Raw genomic sequence first — 9,703 nt, 5'->3', positions numbered from 1 at the left:
GGCTCACCTCAGGGCGCCCCAGGCCGCGCGGACGGCCCCGCCCCCTCAGGGACCCCGAGCCGCGGGCGGCGGCAAGCGCGGGCCTCGGGGATCCCGGCCCTCGAGAGAATCCCCCACCCCCGACCCCCGAGTCGCCCGCCCAGGCCGCCTGGGAAGCTTTCCTCCGAAACCCTTCTCGCACCCTGGGGACCTCGAGGGGCCGGGCCGGGGGGATCTTCCCTGTGACCCCCCCGCAGGTCTGCCTCAGACACCTCCCTGGAGGGCGTTCCCACAGCCCCGCGAAACCCGCCCCAGAGCACCCTGAAAACCCCCACCCCTCCTCCGGCCCGAAATCTTTCCGAGAGACCCCCCCCCTTACGTCCCCACAGTCTTGTCCAGACGCCGGCTTAGGTCTCTGAAATCTTCCTCAGCGAACCCCTCCTCTGGCCCCAGATCCCCCATCCTCCTCCGTCCAGAAATATTCCCCGGAGGCCACTCCTCATCTATTCCAACAATGTGTGTCATATCTCCTCCCGGAGCCTCCCTCATAAGCCCTAAAAATCTTCTGCAGTCTCCGTGAGATCCCCTCCAGACCCCGCACATTCCAGAAATCTCCCCCAGAGACCTATTTCGCACAATCTCCCCAGGTCTTCCCTCTCACAGGCCCCAGGAATTTTCCCTCCTACCTACCCCCATTCCAGAAATCACCTGGGAGACGGTCCACGCATGGCCCCCAAATCTCGGAGCCCCCTCCTTGCCACCATGTCCTTTGGAATGTCCCTGTATACCCTGAAAGTCTTCCTCAGAGACTCCATGAAATGTCCTCACATCCCCGAAATTCACCTAGAGGACCCCCCCCCACCCACACACCAGCTGTCTCTCATATACACTTCCCCTTCGCAAAGTCATCCCTTAGGACCCTTCCACAGATCCCGAAGATTTCTCCCAAAGATTTCCCAAGTCTCACCAGCCCAAAACGGCCTAGAGATCACCCTCACATACCCCAAAAATCTCCCCCCAAGACCGCCCTCTCTTATCCCAAATATCTTCTCCAAAGATATGCTGAAATCTCTGGAGAGCTCTTATCCCATAATCCAGAAGCCTTTTCCACAGCCCCTGTTACCTATCCCAACTCTTTCCTGGTAAGTTACACCATATGTTCCACAGATTTCTTCAGGATTCCAAAAAGGTCCCTTGCAATCTCTGATATTCTATAGAATCCTCTTTAGATGACCCTTGAAAATCCACCTTTGTAGACTGACTTTTGGTTGAAGTTTCAAAACCCGTTAAATCTTAAGACTCTCTTCATGACCTTTGTGAGATGCAGTTTTTCCAAGACCTCCTTACATCTTCTCAGAGACCTCAACCCCTCAAGCCCTCCTGGGATAAGCCCTTGAAATCCCTCCCAGAGACCCTTCCAACACCCCTCAGAACCCATTGAATCACTGCTCAGAGACTTCTTGACTTACTAAGACACTTTTCCTAGAGACTTCCCTCCCTAAACTCTTCCTCACAGGTTCCCTCGGGTCCTCTAGAACCTCCTCCCCATTCAGTCTTCCCTCAAAATAACTGAGCTCCTGCTCTTAGAAAGTCCCAGAATTCTTTCTGAAAAAACCTTCTACTCTGACATTCCCACATCCCTCTCAGAAGACCCACTATTCCCATAATATTCCCTTTTGAAGACTTTACTCAGAGGTTTCTCCTCATCTGAGCTCTCTTAGGAGTTCCTGAAAAGACCTCTCCCATCCTGCTCTAGTACATCCAAGATCTCTCTCAGGAGACCACACATCCCCCAGACACCCTTTAGAGAATTTTCTTCAAAATTGCCCTGCATCAACAACCTAACCCCCAGCAGTTTCTGAGACTTCTTCAGAACATTCTCTCATTTCCACCTGTGACATCTGCATCCATTCAGGATCCTATCAGATTTACCCCTTTTAGGATTTTTAGGATCCTATTTATACCCTCTCATCACCTCCATTCTCTTTCCTTTGAAATCAACTTAGAGATCCTTCTCAGATCTGAGCCTCCTTTCCCCCCATTGTCCCTTTAGAGGCCCCCAGCATCTTCCAGGCTCCCCTCACCCCAAGAGCCTCCACTGTCTCCTTTTAATAAAAAGATCCTCAAGAGACAACCTCATCTCTTGAAATCTCAACCCTCAGAGACTTCTCAGGCCATTTGTCTTAGGTTTCATCCTCATAGACGACTCCTCCCTTCGGAGATTGAGAGATCCTTAACACCCTTCTTAGAGACTTCTTGAGGACTCCCATTTTCTTTTCAGCAGCCTTCTTCCTTTTCCCCTTTGAGGGCCTCCTCACTAAAGAATCCCTTCCCTGTAGCGTGGTTCTCAAAGCATGGTCCTTGGACCAGGAGCATCAACATCACCTGGGAACTGGTAAGAAATGCAGATTCTTGGGTCCAGCCCAGACCTACTGAACCAGAATACCTGAGAGTAGGACCCTGCAGTCTGTTTTTAGGGACCCTCCTGGTGATTCTGATGCATGCTCGAATTTGAGAACCATTGCCCCCTGAGAGGATTTCCCTTTCGCCATAGAAACCCTCCTAAAAGTTGCTTTAGGATATGCCTCTGAACTCCCGCCCACCCCCATTTTCCTGAGAGTCCCCTTTGTGAAATATCCACCCTCCAGAAAGTCTTCTTCCCCTCCTTAAAAGGATTCTGGCTTGTCTCAGAGGTTATCCCACCCTCTGAGCAGTTACTTCATATTCTACCTTTGGATGGTTTCTTTTCAGGTCTTCCTCAGCACTTTTACCTTCTGGCTTCCCCTCTACACCATACCCCAGCCTTTGGTGCTTCTGCTTCAAATTGCTATCTCCTTGAACTCGTATGTCCATCTCTAATCTTCATCTATTCCTCTCCACGTAGGCACCCTCCCTTTAAGGCACCTTCAGGTCTTTTCATTCTCTGTGTCTTACTGTCCAGAGTCTTCCCTTTTACTTCTTACGGCACCACTTGCCTTCTCTCTTGTAGTTTTTCATGTACTTGTTCACTCACCCTCACTGGACTAGCAAGTTTGGAAAGTTCTGGGATGTGTCTTATTTGTCTCTGAATCCCACAGTGGGATCTGCCCTCTGTAAGTTATTGGGAATTATTAGAGAATGGGCAGCTCTTCCTTCTGCATTTGGCCAGAAATCTCTGTTTTTCAGATCTCACTCCCCATTCAGGTTCTATATACCTTTCCCACCCCCTCCTGTCTTCTCTCTCTACCCAGCCTCCATTGCCTCTCCTCCTAGAAGAGGCTGTCTTGCCCCTCCTACTGCTATTTGAGGGACTTTTTTTTGTGTGCTTACTCCTGATTCCGAGCTGCCTTAGGTCCTATTCTTGATGACCTGCCTCACTCCATCCTGGTTGGCTTCTCACCTTTATAAGTCTGAAGCCTCCACAGGGCTCTCAGCTTTCTCTGAGGGACTCTGTTTCTCTCTAGCGTTGAGAAGAGGAAACAGAGATCACAGGATAAACACTGGGGCCTGCCTTCAGTGAGCTCACAGTACATTAGAGGGGTTGAGCAGGTACATGGGGCAGAACATGAGGTACAAATTATACACTGGAAATTTGGCAGTGAAAGAAGGAACGCTTTATCTGGAAAGACTTCATGGAAAAGGTGGTATTTGGGCTCGGTGATGTTCTACAGGAGTTGGGACGGTGGTGAGTAGCCTTCCAGGCAGAGTTAACAGCTTTGCGATGGGTCAAAGACAAGAAAGCCTTCTCATCTCCCACCCATGGCATTTCTTCTCTTCACTTAGAGGACAGAGATGAAAGAAAACAGATCTCTTCCATCTGTATTGTATTTGCCAACTGCACTTTTGTGACCTATAGAGTGATAATATTAATGACTACTGTTTATTGAGTAATTATTATTTGCCAGTCACTGTTTAAATGCTTCGCATGTATTCTCCCCTCATGTTCCTCATAGGAACCCTATGAGGTAGGTAAGCTACAATTAATCTCATTTTACAAATGATGAAATTGAAGACAGGTGGCACAGATAGATGGTCTGTGGACCCTGTCTATCCCAAGATGATAGTGCCATGAGTCACAGAGTTGGATTTTCTGTTCAGATAGGGTTGGGTGCAGTGAGGCATTGTAGCGTAGTGGTTAAGTATGCAGACTCTGGGGCCAGACAGGATTTGCATCCCACATTGTCACTTACTAGTTTTGTGACCTAGGACAATTATGTAAATTCTCTTGTTCTTAGTATCCACATTTAAAAAATGAAAGTAATAATGATATTCTATGTTATAAATACTACAAGGATTGAATTAGTTAACACATTAAGTTCCTAGAAAAATGCCCTGTGTATAAGTGCTCAGTGTTATCAAAGATAAATGGCTCATAAATAAATAAATGGCTCATGTCAGCCAGCACTCCAAAGACATAAATGACAGAACCTTCAGTTCAAACTGGTTTAATCAAAAAAGAGAATTAATTGGCTGTGTTACTAAATGGGTTATCTTCAGACCTAGCTTCATCCAGGAGTTCAAACAATCTTCTCAGTAATCTCTGCCCATTTCTCCAAGGAGTTAGCTTCATCCTCAACAGGTTTCTACTTTGTGGTGACTAAGATGGCCTTCAGCAACCCCAGACTTACATCCTGCCTCCTTAACAGCCTTAGTGGAAAGAGAACTCTTTCCTGAGAGCCCCAGTTTGAAAACAATTTCTTCCCTGAATAAGTGTGAAATAACAGAAGATCCTTAAGGACATGTTTGGGGTTTTGTACCCTGGAATTCTCTCTTGCTTGCTGAGGTTGCTGTGATTCCATCCCATGACCTTTCTGAGTGCTGGTGGCAGTCCCCCTCCTCCCTTGTTCTCCAGCCCTGGTCATTCTCCACTCTGATTATTTGGATCCGGAGAGACTTTATGGCTAGTCTGACCCAACCAGACTTTCCTTTGGGATCTCACTCATAGAAACAGGGAAGAGATGACTGCCTGGGTTTGGTGGTAGCCTCAGGGTAGGGTAGTGGAATCCAGGAGCAGTAGTGTTCAATCCTATACCTCAGCTTTGGGTTTTCTGGACTCTGAACTTTGTTAGAGGGTTAGGTAAATTACTTTGAGTAGTTTAGTTTTCTTTGTTTTAGTGTAAATTTGTTGAATATAGAGTCTGATTGAGGGCAAGTTACAGAACAACGGTGTATGCAGTATATAAGTCTCAACTCCAGTAGTTAAATAATTCATGGAGGCACTTTTCTGGGTACTGGGCATACAGCAGCGAATGAAACAGTCAAGGTCTTGGAACTTGTGGCACTTATATTCTGATAGGGGATTGGAGAGGACACGTAAAAGAAATAGGTGATATGTGCTATGAAGGAATTAACACAATAGAGTGAAAAAGAGGGTGGCTGTGGCCACTATATTCAGGGTGGTCAGATTTGGCCTCTGAGGAGGTGACAATTGAGCCTGACAACCTAAAAGATGAAAAGGCACCAGTTGTGGGATGATCTTGGAGTGGGGCATTCCAATCTAAGAATTGTTCTCTGTGGAGAAAGGACTGCTGCGGGATGCCAGGGGGGATTTTTCACAAATACATTGAGGGTGTGCTTGCTGTGTGCCAGGTGCTATACTAGGAACTGAAAATGTAGCAGTGAATAATACAACCACAGTCTTTCCTTCCCTCATGGATCTTACAGTCTAGGCATTTCTGGAAGAGCTGCGGTCTTCGAAGAAATGCCTTTTGATGCTATCAGACGAAAAACTCCTTCTTGGGGAAATGAGGAGGACTGGGGCACATATGAACCCAGATCTGATTGATGAGAGGGAACCAGCCATGTGGTGATCTGGGGAAGAACATTTCAGGTAGAGGGGTCGACGGCAACAAAAGCCCTGAGATGTGTTCAAGGAACAACAAGGAAACCAGTGTGAGGGAGAGTGGGCAGAGGATTGGAGAGGTTGATAGAGGTTAGATCACATAGGGCCTTGTGGGCCATGGTAAGGAGTTTGTGTTTTCATTTAAGAGACTTGGGAAGTTATTAGAGGGTTTTTAAAGCAAGACAGCAGCATGATCAATTTTTTTGTTTTTTGTTTTTTTAAAGAATATTCACTGGTTTCTGCAAGAAAAATGGATAAGAATGTAAGCAGGAGGTGGATTAGGAGGCATTACATTGGTCCAGATGAGAAAAGATGGTAACTTGAATATGGTGGTGGCAGTAAAAAATGAGAGAAATAGATGTATTTTGGGTATAGAGAAAACAGGACTTAGTGATGGGATTGGAGAAAGAGGAATCCAGGATGACAATAGCTAACAACTCTATGAGAGTAGGTACTATTATTAAACCCATTTTACAGATGAGAAAACAGGCACAGCAAGATGAAATCTCTTGCCCAAAGTTGCACAGGTAGTAAGTGGTAGGATTCTGTTTCCAGCCCAGATAGTGTGGTCCCAGAGCCACTTGAGTTTTGGGAAGGAAAAAGGAGGGCATGTTTAGCTGATGTTAAGAAAAAAAGAATTATCAAGACCAGATGAATAGATCTTATGGAAGAGAAGGGAGTCCAAGATGACTTTAAGAAGTTCTGAGTTGTCCACAGAAAGGTGATAGTTGAATCTGTGGGAGATGATTATCAGGTGATAGGATACAAGTATAGGAAAAGGAAAGGGCTAAAGATAGTTTTATCAGGGAAGGGTCAAACATTTAAGCGTAGAATGAGTGAAAGAGAGCAATACGTGGGGGCAAGGGGGAAGGGATACGAGCTTCCTCTCTACTCCAGGGTTTCCCACAGCTTCTCAGGCTGGGCTTATCTTCCAGGAGTCTCTGCCTGGTTTCTCCCCTCCTCTCCCTCTGTTCCCCAGAACTATTCATACAAAGCCTCATTCTTGGCTGAGGCAATAATATGCATATTTTGTATACATATTTCAGGAGTTTCTGAAAATAATGGTTGGTCTTTACAAAAGAGAAGTTGAGCTCCCTTGGCATCTGACATTCCCCCTGTTCTTCTCAGGTCAGGATAGTGAGTTAAACTTAGGTAACTAGCCTGTTACCTTGTTCATGAAATATGAGTTCCTCAAAGGCTTAGGTGGGTGCTGTAGAAGGGCTAGGAATGGGTAAGAAGGCTAATATGATGCCCTTACTTATCCAGAGATGTTGGCATTAAAGGGTGTACCTTTTGCCCAACTTTTCTAGGCAGTGGAAGGGAATTTACAGGAGGCTGCAACATTCTTAGGAACAAGCAAGAGCTCTAAAGCCAGACTGTCTGGCCTTGAAAATCTCAGCCTAGCTGTGTGTAGTCTTAGACAAGTGACTTAACCTTTTCTGTGTCTCAATTTCTCCATTTGTAAAATGAGGATAATATTGCGTGTGTGTGTATCTGTAGATATGTGTGTAATGTGTATCCCACATATATGTGTGAAATACAGCATATATGTTATTTTTAGAATCAAATGAGCTCATCCACAGAAAGCTGTTAGCATAGGGTCTAGCATATGACACGATAGGTGGTATAGGAAGATATGCTAAGCATCACGGTAGGTATTTTTATATACATTGTTTCATTTCATTCTTATAACAAGCTTCACTGAGGAAGAAACTGAGTTACTTGCCTAAGGTCAACACAGCAAGTAAGTATCATCAGGAGAGTCCAGGTTTCAGCCACATCTGACTCCACAGCCTGGCTTCTGAATGAGGAGAGCTGACCTGCAGAGGCATCTCCTATATGTGGGCCACTTCTTGCTATTTGGAGCCAAGGAAGGGAGCCTAGTGAACAGTTTTCCTAGAACCTCTTAGCCAATTTTGGCTCCATTTCCCACCCTCCAGGGTTGGTAGATGGTTCCAAAGAAGGTTACTTGGTTCCTTAGAGACCAAATATGGCAGCGGTAATATTGGACTGTTTGAAAGGCTTTTGCCATAGGGGTTCCCCTCTAGTGTCTTGCCTCAAATGAGGGAGTAGTTTTTGGTCACACAAAGACAAGACCATATCATTGGTGAATTCTGTTTTTGTATGGGAGCAGTCAAGGCTCTTCCAACTTCAAGTGATAGAAACACAACTTAAACTGTCCTTAGCCCAAAAGGAATGTATTGGTCCATATAACTGAAAAGTCTGGTGTGAGGAGGCTTCAGGCTACCTGGATTTGATCCAGGCCTTCAAATGTGAACAGGTCTCCCTCGTTGTCCCCTTATCTCTTGACTCTGCTTTCATCTGTGTTAGCTTCATTTTGAGATAGGCTCTCAGTGTGAGGTAGCAGAAGTGGCAGCCAGTAACATCAGGAGATGTTGTATAGGGGCGCCTGGGTGGCACAGCGGTTAAGCGTCTGCCTTCAGCTCAGGGCGTGATCCCGGCGTTATGGGATCGAGCCCCACATCGGGCCTCCACTATGAGCCTGCTTCTTCCTCTCCCACTCCCTCTGCTTGTGTTCCCTCTCGCTCGCTATCTATCTCTGTCAAATAAATAAATAAAATCTTAAAAAAAAAAAAAAAGGAGATGTTGTATAATTTGAGCAACTCTAATGGAGAACTTGTTTTCCGCAGTAGTTTGAGGAGGAATGCAGTGAGGACTTTCCTTGGCTAGTAGATTTTCTATGTCTACTCCTGGAGACAAGGAAGACAGTTAATTTTCTAAAGGTACCAGAAGATGGGAATAGATGTTTGGCAGGCAGATCCACCAGAATCCATCACAGTAAAGTGCCTTGTAATAGTCAGTGCTGATGCCTCTTTCCTGGCCCATCATACCAACCCAGGCCTTCCCTTCTCATTGCTGCCAAGCATCCAGGACAGGAGGTAGCTGGGGACCTCTGGCCCTTCGATGGAAGGCCATACAGTCCTCCTCTCCAGTCACTGTCCAGACCAGCATCCTTCTTCTGCACTAAAGTGACTATTTCTCTAGGGCCCCCAGTGTTTACTGAGGATTGTCAGAGCCGTTGTTGGGCATTAGATTCTCTCTGCCAGTCATGTTCCCGAGCAGCTGGGTGGCTTGAAGGTATAAACAAGAGAGGCCTGAGGGAAGGATAGTTAGCGGACTTCTTGTCTTTTCCTAGTTTGTGTCCATCTATTCCAAGGACCGCAGGCCACAGGCTTTGTTTGTTCCTTATAGTGGCTCATTGTTGCTGTTCTAATGTGAATTTGTTTCAATATTTAAAAATAGGGGAATTTTATTTAAAAATCCCGATTTCTGGTTCCTCTTTAAAAAACAAAAACAAAAAACCCTCAAATTTAACAATACCGGACCCACATTCCCCCATGGCAGCAGTTGGTTAGAGCTAAAATAAGTGACTTCTCCCTTTAGACAGGGTATGTGCTTTCCAGCTCACCATAGTCCTCACCAGCCTGCTTCATTCAAAACCTGGCCTTATTATTAAGTGTCATGTTTGAGACGCTGTACCCTGCTCTGTCCCACAGCTTTGCTTATTTGGGGGAAGAAGCTGGTTAGCAGCTTATTTGGGGGGCACAGTGCTGTTGCTTAGGAAAAGTAACAACCCAGTAAAAGTTTTTGGGAGAGAGAGTGCACAACTTTGGTCTGTTTGTGGATTTGGTCATCTTTTTGCCGTAAATGCTGTTGGCATATCAAACCTCTCGTCACAAATGTTCCCTCTGAAATAGTAACATGTCCTTCTGTCTTATGAGTTGCCACCCAGTGAAGGAATCCCTCCCACTCCCAAGGGATGTTCATCTAGCCTCCACTTGACCACTTCCAGCAGCCAGGGAGCTTATTACCTCCTCACATGGCAGCCAGTTTCTTTCTTGGACAGATATATTATTTTAAAATTCTTCCTTATGTTGAGGC

This window comes from Ailuropoda melanoleuca, chromosome 12 (genome assembly GCF_002007445.2).
Source record: "Ailuropoda melanoleuca isolate Jingjing chromosome 12, ASM200744v2, whole genome shotgun sequence".
Taxonomy (NCBI): Eukaryota; Metazoa; Chordata; class Mammalia; order Carnivora; family Ursidae; genus Ailuropoda; species Ailuropoda melanoleuca.
Note: the sequence above shows the minus strand (reverse complement) of the source record.